Below are 11,625 nucleotides of genomic sequence, written 5' to 3'. Positions count from 1 at the left end.
TAATTATATCTAGGTTAAATTTAGTTATGCGGCATTTTAAAATACACTGCTTGTAGGGGCATTCAAGCCTCTAAAATTCCATGTAAAGAGCTTCATTTCTCCTTGGGAAGGACCTTCCCCTTCCCTGCATAAAAGAGATTTGTTAATGTAGTTTGGCCCTTAGCCATGCCTGCTCTATTAATGAGTTCTGATATTGATTTCCTTCCTCTTCCTTTTACCTCTCTTGCACAATCTGGGGATTCAATATTGTTCAGTGTTTTAGCTAATCCCAACTCCTCTTCTTCTTTATCCATAGAAGCCTCTACTTCTAGAATTTTAGCCTTTTTTATTTTCCCTTCCAAGAGATCTGACATTAGTAGTCTTCTCTGATATGCAAGTTCCTCATCATCTGCCACTTCATTTATAAAGAATTCAGTCAAGTCATTAACTGTTTCATTTCCCACATACTCCAAAATGATTTTATTCTCCTCTATGATCCTCCTGGCATACTCCTCCTTTGTTTCCACTGTATCTAATATAAGGGGGCTAATGGGTGATGACTCAAAGCCATCGTTTTCATGTGTGGTATCTGGTTGGGTATCCTTTTCAAAGCTTTGTTTAACTTCCTTAGGACAATCCATAACTGTCTTCTCTTTTGAATGATCCTCCATACTCCATTTTAAGAGGGTTTGGTCTCCCATGGGAGACATTGGGATGTCTTGGTCCATTAGTGAGGGAATTTCGGATATGCCCTCAATGTTGCAATCAATTTCCCCTTCCTCCAATTCTAGGGTTAGGATTTCTCTAGGTGTTGGTTTTGGAACTAGTTTTCACTTTAAATCCATATCCTTTTCTTTTGAATCTGTGTTGGTATATTTTATCTCCCCCAATGTTTCTAAAATAAATCCGCTTCCAGTCGGGTTCAGGGTGATGTTTACCATATCCTCAAAGGGTATTTTTTGATCTTTTTTGTGTTGTTTAGGGCTAGGAAGGGTTGGGCATGGTGAAATTACTTCAATTTGTTCCACCATGCCCTTATATATCTCTAGTCTTACCACATACATCGAATAGTTAGTTATTATTTTAATAGGTTCCAAGCTTAAGTTCTTTATATGCAGTTTTGCCATTATTCTGGTTGTTGCAGAATCTCTATAATTTTCTTCTAAACCTTCGAAACCTCCCAAAGAATCCCCTATTCTAACCAGGAAGTGCTCATTAAGAAGTTCTACTGGGAGATTTGGCAGTTCTACCCATCTGGGAACTAAGCAATTTTCAAACATTTTAGGGGAGAAATTTTCCCTCCATTTAAAAAAAGAAAAACAGTAACCTTTAAAGAAACAAGGTTGATTGTTAAGTAAATTCTCCCTTAATTCTAATGAATTACAGTGAATAAATAGATAATTGTCCTCTAAGGTTGTGATACTTACCTGTCCTTTGGTGGCAAATACTAGCCACTAGATAATTTCTGAGGTGGAGGCACCATATCCGCACCATTTTCCAAACATCCCCTGACTCATATATTCTTCCCATAGTTTTTTTGTGTATTGATTGCTGATAATAATTGTTTTTTGGTTCGATTTGGAATAACTTGTTGCTTGTTTCTCCCATTCATATTTCTATCTTTTATTTTCAGAGATGATAACTTGAGGAGGGTTCATTGGAGGCTTTGTTAGAGACTCCACCCTATTCCGTCTTTCGCCTAATTTTGTCAAATTCGCACCAGTGGCGACAAAATTTTCAAGAGGAGATGACTTTTGTGGAGGCCACCTATTGACCTTCCCCATTCCTGCATTATTTTGGTTACCTTGAACTGGTCTAGGGTTCCTTTGTTTCCCAAACCAACCAGAAACTCCTATGGCAGATGCAGGGATTATTTGTTTTTTTTGAGATTTCGAGATCTCAATACTGATTGGAGGACCCCTTGGAACCCTAGCTGCCTCCTTGTATCTTTGATTCAGAGAAACTGGGATGGAATTTTCTCCCATGGTGAAGGTATTTAGGGATTCGAATCTATTTGCAAACCCCACCTTATTACTGTGGGTGAATTTTTGAGGTTGTTCTGCTTGCCATGGGGAGCGCTTAGTCAATCCATGATTTTTCTTCTTCCTTGTTACTTTTAAATTCGCAATCGTATTTTTTTGTTTTCCACTTTTCGTGGATCTGAAATTTTGCAGAGCCATTACCTTTTGCATGCATACAATTAATAAAATAATATATTAATATTATTACTTTTTAGAGGTGTAGGAATAAAAATAGGCTTTATACTTTTATAATTATTTATTAATCAAAATCAACTTTATAACTATTTCTAAAATAAATTAAGATTAATCAATCAACAATAAATCAAAAGGATAAAAATAATTAAATAAAAAAATAGCCAATAAATTAATTAAATAAATAATCAATCAATTAAATCCAAAGTAAAATAAATAATTAATAAATCAAACATTGATGAATTCAATAATACTAAATCAAATATCTATTAATTAATTAATTGATTATAACTCTATTAATTAGTACTCATCATTAACTAATCGATCAAATAAACATTATCCAACCATAGGATAATTTATCCAATCCAAGATAAACCATACATACACATAACCAACCACACATAGATAAAATGAGATACCAACTCAAGACTGGACAACACTTATACCTGACAAGACTGACAAGGTGAAAATAATAGACCATGAGTAGGTGAGGAAAAACCAAGTCATCTCCAACAATTTCCATTGGGATTAGGACAATCTCAAACCTGTGAGACCAGGTGGAGTCGATGTTTGGTACCTGCAATCCTGCATCCACCGATAAACACAACAGAGCATATATATATATACAACATCATAGTAGCAGGAAAGTGAAAGAGAATCTCAACACCTTATCATGCTCACAATGAGTGATAAGGCATCGTCCCTTTCACGAAGACAGTCACCCAATACAAACACATCTCATAAAATCATTATGATGAAGTAGGGTTAGTATCATCATCATATATCATGCATGAAAACATTTAAATCACATAAGAATCTTGAATACATATGTCTATCAAGAAATATCATCCATCAAGTAATCATAACATGTCACCCATCACATAGATCATCAAAAGTCATCAATATATCAAATGTTCATATAGCATCATAAATGTATATTACATAGGAATAAAGCCATAACCATCATCAAAATATCATCATAAATCTAGATAAGTCTATCGAATAATGAATCAAAATGTAAATCTAGGAGGGACACTGCATCCTCCCCCCCCCCCCCCCTTTGCCTAGGCTTACTCCTGGAAGCCTAAGAAAAAATAGGGGTACAACTCTCTCATTTGCGCTACATCCTCCCATGTTGCTAAAGAATCATCACTTGGGTCTCATTGGACCCTTACGTGCTCCACGACCCGACCCCTGAGGGTTAGCCCTTGATGTTGAAGAATGTGCACGGGCTCCAAAGAAAGTTTCTCATCCTTGAGCTACAATGCATGCCAATCCAAAACATACGATATATCAAGATGATAGAGCCTCAAAACAAACACATGAAATACATCATGGATACGAGACAAGCTAGGCAGAAAGGCAAGGCGATATGCTATAGGACCAATCCATTCCAAAATCTCAAAAGTTCCTACAAATCGAGGCGCCAACTTAGAGCCTTTTCCATAATGGATCGGACTCTTTTGTGGATGCACTCTCAAAAACACCTTATCCCCAACCGCAAATTGTCTGTCTACACGGTGAGCATCTGCATATTTCTTTTGTCTAGCTTGTGCCTATCAAATGCATCTACTCCATGTCCTACAAAATCTTTGAACCAAGTAGTACTCTATCCTCCAATTTTTCCCAGCTCAAGGGTGTACGCCAAGGTCTATCATATATTTCCTAGAAAGGAGGCATGCCAATCAAACTATGATACCTATTATTATATGCAAACTCTACTAAATGAATGTACTCCTCCCATATAGACCACTAATCCATGACGTACATCCTCAACATATCCTCCAACACCTGATTCACTCTCTCTGTCTGACCATCTATCTCTGGATGATATGTCAAACTAAAGTTAATTTGTGCTCACAAATCATGCTAAAGAGTTGTCCACAATGCTAAGGTGAACACTAGATCACAATCTGAAATGATCTGTCAAGGAATACCATGCAACCTCACAATCTGCTCCATGAAGATAGAGACACTAACATTGTCGTATAAGATGATCTGATTGGTAATAAATTTTCCACCTTGGTCAACCTATCAACAATGACCATAATAGTTTCATGTCGATGCGAAGACATAGGCAAACCAACAATGAAATCAATGGATATAATGTCCCATTTCCACCCTGGAACCAAGTTTGACTGCAAGAAAACTGTTGGATGATGGTGCTCTTCCTTCACGTGCTCACACTCTAGGAAATATGCCGCATAATCAGCTATGTCTCTCCTCATACCTGTCCAATGATACAACTGTCACAAATCTGCATGAATCTTCTTGACACCGAGATGTGTCGAGTAAGGTGCATGATGGGTCTCATTTAAGATCAAGGCTCGAAGACCATCTGAAGGTGGAACATATATGCATCCCAAATGTCAAAGAAGACCATCTAACTCCAAGGAATAACCTGCATATCTTCCATCCAAATCTCTCCCTGATGCAATCTCTGCACTGACCTCTTGATACCAACTATCTGAAGGAAGAGCACTAAGAATCCTACTCCTTGAATCAACACTAAGAGACACCACTGAAACCTCATGCCTCCTGTGACTCAAGGCATTTGCTACCATATTCTCCTTACCCTGGATGTGCTTCACCTTAAAATCATAATCACATAAGAAATCCATCCAGCGTCGCTACCTAGCATTCAAATTTGTCTACGTGAAAATGTATTGCAAGCTATGGTGATCACTGTGTAGCTCAAATCGATTCCTAAGGAGAAAGTGCCTCCAATGAACCAAAGAATGAACCACAGCCACAATCTCTAACTTGTGTGACTCATATGCTATCACTTTGTCATCCTGCATAAGGACCGCTCTGAGACCCTCCAAGGATGCATCTTTACACACCACAAAATCACCTAAAGGATCTGGTGTTGTAAGAATAAGTGCACTAGTCAGACGCTCCTTAAGGATCTTGAAAATTGTCTCACACTGATTTGACCATACAAATTTCTTCCCTTTCCTCTGAAGAGAAGTGATGGGATGAGAAATCCTTGATAAATCCTACACAAATCTGTGATAGTATCCTACTAGACCCATGAAACTGCAGACCTCTAACAAAGTGTTGAATCAACATCGGCTCATCATCATCTATCCCAACATACTGCTTAAGCTCAAAGAACCTCTTCTCATACTGCTCAACTAACAAACTCTGCTACCTCAAGTCATGAAACTCATCGGCCTTCCTCTGCCTCCAATGGTTTGATAGGAAATGAGCATGAAAATGCTCCAAAACATCTCCCATGAAATAGTAGCAATATCAATATGCGGCTTATGTTCCTCTGTCTGCCACCATGTCGATGCAAAATCATGAAGATGCATGATTTCAGATCTCGCATAGGTGTTACTTCTATATGGGTACATAGAAAAACACCTATTCAGATCTAGCAACCATTTCTCCACCTCCATGCCACTGTTGAGACCATCGAAGGTAGGAGGACGAGCTCGCAAGAGATCTCTCATGTGGCTAGCTACACTAGCATCTACATCCATCTCCACTCTCCTAGGTGGTGAACATGAACATTCCCTCTCTCAATGATGAGAATGATGGGACTCCTCTTGACAATTCCCTTCCTGACCTGGTCCTAATCGATCAAGAAGATTCTGCAATGCCACGACCAACTGTGGAACTGCTTGCTCCTGTTGTTCCTCCTCATGGTGTGACTCCTCAGAAACCTCAGGGTGAGGGTTACTATGAGTACCCATGTGACCTCCATGGCCATGTCCACGACCTCTACCTCTATCAGGCATCTCATCTAAGAAAGATGCAAAATAACCATAAGCTAATGCTAAAGAAACTAATGCAATTAACATAAAAAGCAGGGATAAATTGTTGGGCTACCCCATGCTAAGTGCCAACATGCACAATGGGCTCATCTGAAACTAGAGTACCCAGTGTATGAACATGGGCTCTGATACAAGATGTAATGCCTGCCAAAATTCCCTAGAGAAATACACTTAATCTAACTACAAATAGAGATAAAAAAAATTTCAAAGCACATCTACTAAACAGCACATGTCTATAACATCCATCTAATGCATATCATATACATCATCTACTAAATGCATCATTATAAATTGCATCTTATTCTTAATTACCACATTACATAACACATCATAACACAATTTATGCAAGCGGAATAACATATCATATCATCTTTACCCTAGGGTATCTCAACGTCACTACTTAAGAGTAGCATCCTATAGTCTAGGTTCATTTTAAGAGCCAATACCAAATGTTCCTAAATCCATATAATGCACTCATCCTATCATCATAAAGCTAATACATATCCTTCTTAACATCATGTTACTAATTCCATAAACAATCATTACTTCCATTAAGACTACCTTAGATCTAGGAATCTTAAGCATAACATTAGGATTACTTTCATATACAATCACATTAACATACATCCATGATATCTAATCAAAGTACATATTTCATCTAAGAATCATACATCGACTTATTTAATCATACAATAGGACAACTCATCTCACATTCAAGAATATCATATTTATTACATACAATTTTTAGTTGTACAATGTCACATTACATAGATTCACTTTTTCAAGGTACACGATCCTTTCCTTAATGCTATGCCACCATGAATACATGAGTAATACAATACATAGAATTGGCTACAAGTCTTCTCACATAATGAAGAGCAATAGAATCCACATCCACGCACGCAACTCCAATGAAGAATATCCCAATGGGATAAGGCATCAAACAACCCGACCATGTGGAACCAAATAGGAACCACCCCCCGTGCTAGGAGATCACATGGGGTTCCAACACTCACTCCTGACCTAGGATGATACCTAACAACCATGGGAATCAACATAGCACATAATGAACTCAACATAGAAAAAATTGCATAACTTCACAAGGCTGAAATCAACAATAGACTCTTCCAGAGGCGTACAATAAAATCATGGTATGTGGGCATAGTCAAATGTAGGAATGAAGTTTCATTACATGTTGTCCTCATATAGAAGGTAATATGGTCATCCTTACTAGTCACTCTCCTATGTGCTAGTCTCACAAAGAAGGTAATTATGCACCCATAGTAGACATGTATGATATCCTCACAAAGAAGAGCAATCCATACTCCTAATAGTCATACAAGCTACCCTCACAAAAGAAGGGTGAAAACAATCCCTTAATAGACATGTGGAGCCATCTCAACCTATGTGAGTACAAGGGAGATTAGCTTGCCACATCATATGGCCCAACCATATATAATTATCTTATTAGGTGAAACCCAAACCCAATCAATTACTACAAGCTATCACTAAATTGTAAAGAGGAAAACTCCCATTGTGCCCTAGCGGTCTAGATGCCAAGGAACCTATCTCACATGACCCCAATCATCACAAGGAAGTCCACTCCCCCTAATAATATTTCAAGCCATAGGGTAACACAAAAAAATTACATCACAACACATGAAAGAATACTCATAAAGAGGTCTTCAAGAACATAAAACATCACTGAGCACATATTGCACATAAAGCATACATATGAACCATTACAAGCATAAGGCCTTCACAAATACCTCATAGAAATAGTACCAAAGAAAGAACAATAAATATAAGCACATCATAAACTACTGCAAATCCTCATCGGCGAGGTACAAAACTTATCACTGGAGTCATCAAAACAATCCTCAAACAGCAAGGCAAGAACCTCTTGCTGGAGCAACTTTTGCATAAGAAAACTCCTCAACGATAGGGCATAACCCCACTTACCGGAGCAAAAAATACATCATGAAACATCATAAGACATCATGAACCAATCAAAATTTCTCAACACAAACTTCCCATGCCTCTGGGAACTCACATGATCCATATAAGGAATTTACAACACTAAAATTGACCTTTCTGGGCCTTCCGGAGCAGCTTCGCTCTCTTGGTATGCATAGTGGAATTTGTGGTTTGTAGGGTGGCATTTCTTAGATATTGCCTAGCGTTTATGGTTCACTTCATAACATTTTTGGTCCATTGGTCAACGTTTTTGGTACAAAGGCCAACTTTCTCAATCTGTAGGCTAGCTCTCCTGGTCAATTTGTCAGCTCTCTAGGTCTTAACAATGGCATTTTTGGTATGCATAGCAGCATTCCTAGTAGATAGGGTGGCATTCCTAGTTAGTATGGTGGTGTTTCTAGTAAAGTATGCAATATCTCAAGTTTGAAGGATCTGGAAGGTAAAGTAACTACCCAGATTGACTTAGGAGATAAAAACAACCTCAAGGACATGACTACGAGATCAAATGCAACTCACAGGAATGAGTTTTCAACTCAATGGATAAGCAACTTGGCCAAAACTACATTTAAGTAATCTAGACGCATGGGAGATAACTCTAACTCTGCATAGGCCAAATGGACTTACAAATGCAACTCCAAACACCCAAAAACACTTGCAACATGATTACAATAGACTAAAATATGCCACAAACAGTCGCAGGGATCTTCATGAGCTTTTACATAGTCACAGAAGCACTCAAGACATAGAAAAATAGCCCCTATTACAACCAGGAGTTCACGAGGAGTACAATACCCAAATGAACATTCAATAACAATAAGAACATTATAAAAACACACAAAAAAAGTAAATACATATATGCATTTATCCACCATTCACTTACACATACAAAACAACTCAAGAATCTCACTCAAACATAAGGAGCAATTTGCAATTTCCCCATTTCATTCATTTAATTCCAAAGGATTTAAACTATAATGTCTTTCTTTTCCCCATCCATTCAACAATCACAAATAAATCATTTTCATGGGAAGACACAGAGAAAACAAAATTTCAGAAAATCTAAAAATGGAAGAACACCAACTTGGAGATCGCAAATCCAAGGATGAAAGTTGAAGAAGAGCTTCCAAAATCCAAATGCAAACCAAGGTCCAAGCCAAAATATCAAAGCTTCATTCAAAATTCCTACTGACTTGTAACCCAGTAGCCATCCAAAAATTTCAAATAAATAGAAAATACATAGCAAAATATGCAAAAATCCCAACCAATCAAAATAATCCAAAAATCAATATTTCTTACCTATCTTGTATAGTTTGAAGGTAAGAATATTTTATTATATTTCTTACCTATTATTCCAAATTCACCCAATCAATTAGGAGGGTAGCTAAAATCAACTTTATTTTATTTGTACACCTCCCAAGCATAGTAAAAACTATATATTAATATTATTACTTTTTAGAGGTGTAGGAATAAAACTAGGCTTTATACTTTTATAATTATTTATTAATCAAAATAAACTTTATAACTATTTCTAAAATAAATTAAGATTAATCAATCAACAATAAATTAAAAGGATAAAAATAATTAAATAAAATAATATCCAATAAATCAATTATATAAATAATCAATCAATTAAATCCAAAGTAAAACAAATAATTAATAAATCAAACATTGATGAATTCAATAATACTAAATCAAATATCTATTAATTAATTAATTAATTATAACTTTATTAATTATTACTCATCATTAACTAATTAATCAAATAAACATTATCCAACCATAGGATAATTGATCCAATCCAAGATAAACCATACACACACATAACCAACCGCACATAGATAAAATGAGATACCGACTCAAGACTGGACAACACTTATACCCGACAAGACTGGCAAGGTGAACATAATTGACCATGAGTAGGTGAGGAAAAACCAAGTCATCTCCAACAACTGCCATTGGGATTAGGACATGCTCAGACCTATGAGACCAGGTGGAGTCGATGTTTGGTACCTACAATCTTGCATATATATATATATATATATACAACATCATAGTAGCAGGAAAGTGAAAGAGAATCGCAACACCTTATCATGCTCGCAATGAGTGATAAGGCATCATCCCTTTCACGAAGATAGTCACCCAATAAAGACACATCTCATTAAATCATCATCATGAAGTAGGGTTAGTATCATCATCATATATCATGAAATCATATAAATCACATAAGAATCTCAAATACATACGTCTATCAAGAAATATCATCCATCGAGTAATCATAAAATGTCACCCATCACATAGATCATCAAAAGTCATCAATATATCATATGTCCATATAGCATCATAAATGTCTACTGCATAGGAATAAAGTCATAACCATCACCAAAATATCATCATAAGTCTAGATAAGTCTATCGAATCATGAATCAAAATGTAAATCTAGGAGGGACATTATAGTGTGTGTATGTATACATATGTGTGTGTGTGTGTGCATATTCATATATATATATATATGTATGTACACACACACACATATATGTATACATAAATATTTGTATATATGTATACACACACACATATATATATATGTATGTAGGTATGTATATGTATATGTATATGTATATGTATGTATATATACATGTATATATATGTATATATGTATATACTAATGCAGCCATAATCGGTGAATCCTCAAAAGAGAACTAATCAACTTATGCAGCAAGAGTAACACAATGAAAGAAACCATATGACATCTAAAGATTATAGAAACAGGTCATATTATTTACTTAGAACCTTCCGGTAACCAACCAGTTATCATCATACAGTTATCATAGAACATCTGATAGGCAATCGGTTACATGTAGGCTACATGCCAGATACAATACATCTGGAACTCTCAGAGTCACACAAATCTAAGTCCTTATTCTAATATTTGTTGTCCCATAAATGATTACATAATACCATATATATACCCTCTGAAAGATATCCAAGTTGGCCACAAAAGATTACATTTACCAATGCAGGAAAAATGAAACGTGTAACCAGGTCGGCCCTAAGAATGAAAGAAATTCATCTAGGAAATAACAATCAAGAAGTGCGGATCAACAAGAAGGTCATCCACATGCCAAAGAACATTGGACAAGACCTCAAATAGATCCACATGCCAAGAAACAGCTCTGAAAATGAAGGAAAACCAACCAATAAGCTCAAGAACTATCCCAGAACCCAAAAACAGTCGAACCGGAAGCGATGACTAGCCAAAAAAGAATCCAAATGGACTGAAAATCTGGAATTAATAACATGAACCAACCTGGAAACCAAAATTAGGATCTGCAAGGAAAAGCAAGTAACTACTAGGAGGAACACAGAAAACTGCACACTGAACTTAAACATAAAGGAAATATTTTTAGTTGATGCAAGATTGCTCATAGACCGGGAATGCTCCCGCATCAGATACCCCAGGTAGAAATAGATGTTCCATGAGAGGCAATGAAGGACATCCTCGACATGCAACCTACAACTTAAAACATCATGCAAGATACTGACAATCGCTAACACAACACAACATCTAACCGGTAAACAAATAAAGAGCAACCTAACCGGTAGAAGCAACACATGATATAACTGATAAACAAATAAATCAATCATTACAACTATTTAATGAATTACATATGCCT

The sequence above is a fragment of the Cryptomeria japonica genome, chromosome 8 (assembly GCF_030272615.1).
Source record: "Cryptomeria japonica chromosome 8, Sugi_1.0, whole genome shotgun sequence".
NCBI lineage: Eukaryota > Viridiplantae > Streptophyta > Pinopsida > Cupressales > Cupressaceae > Cryptomeria > Cryptomeria japonica.
This window is presented reverse-complemented; position numbering follows the sequence as displayed.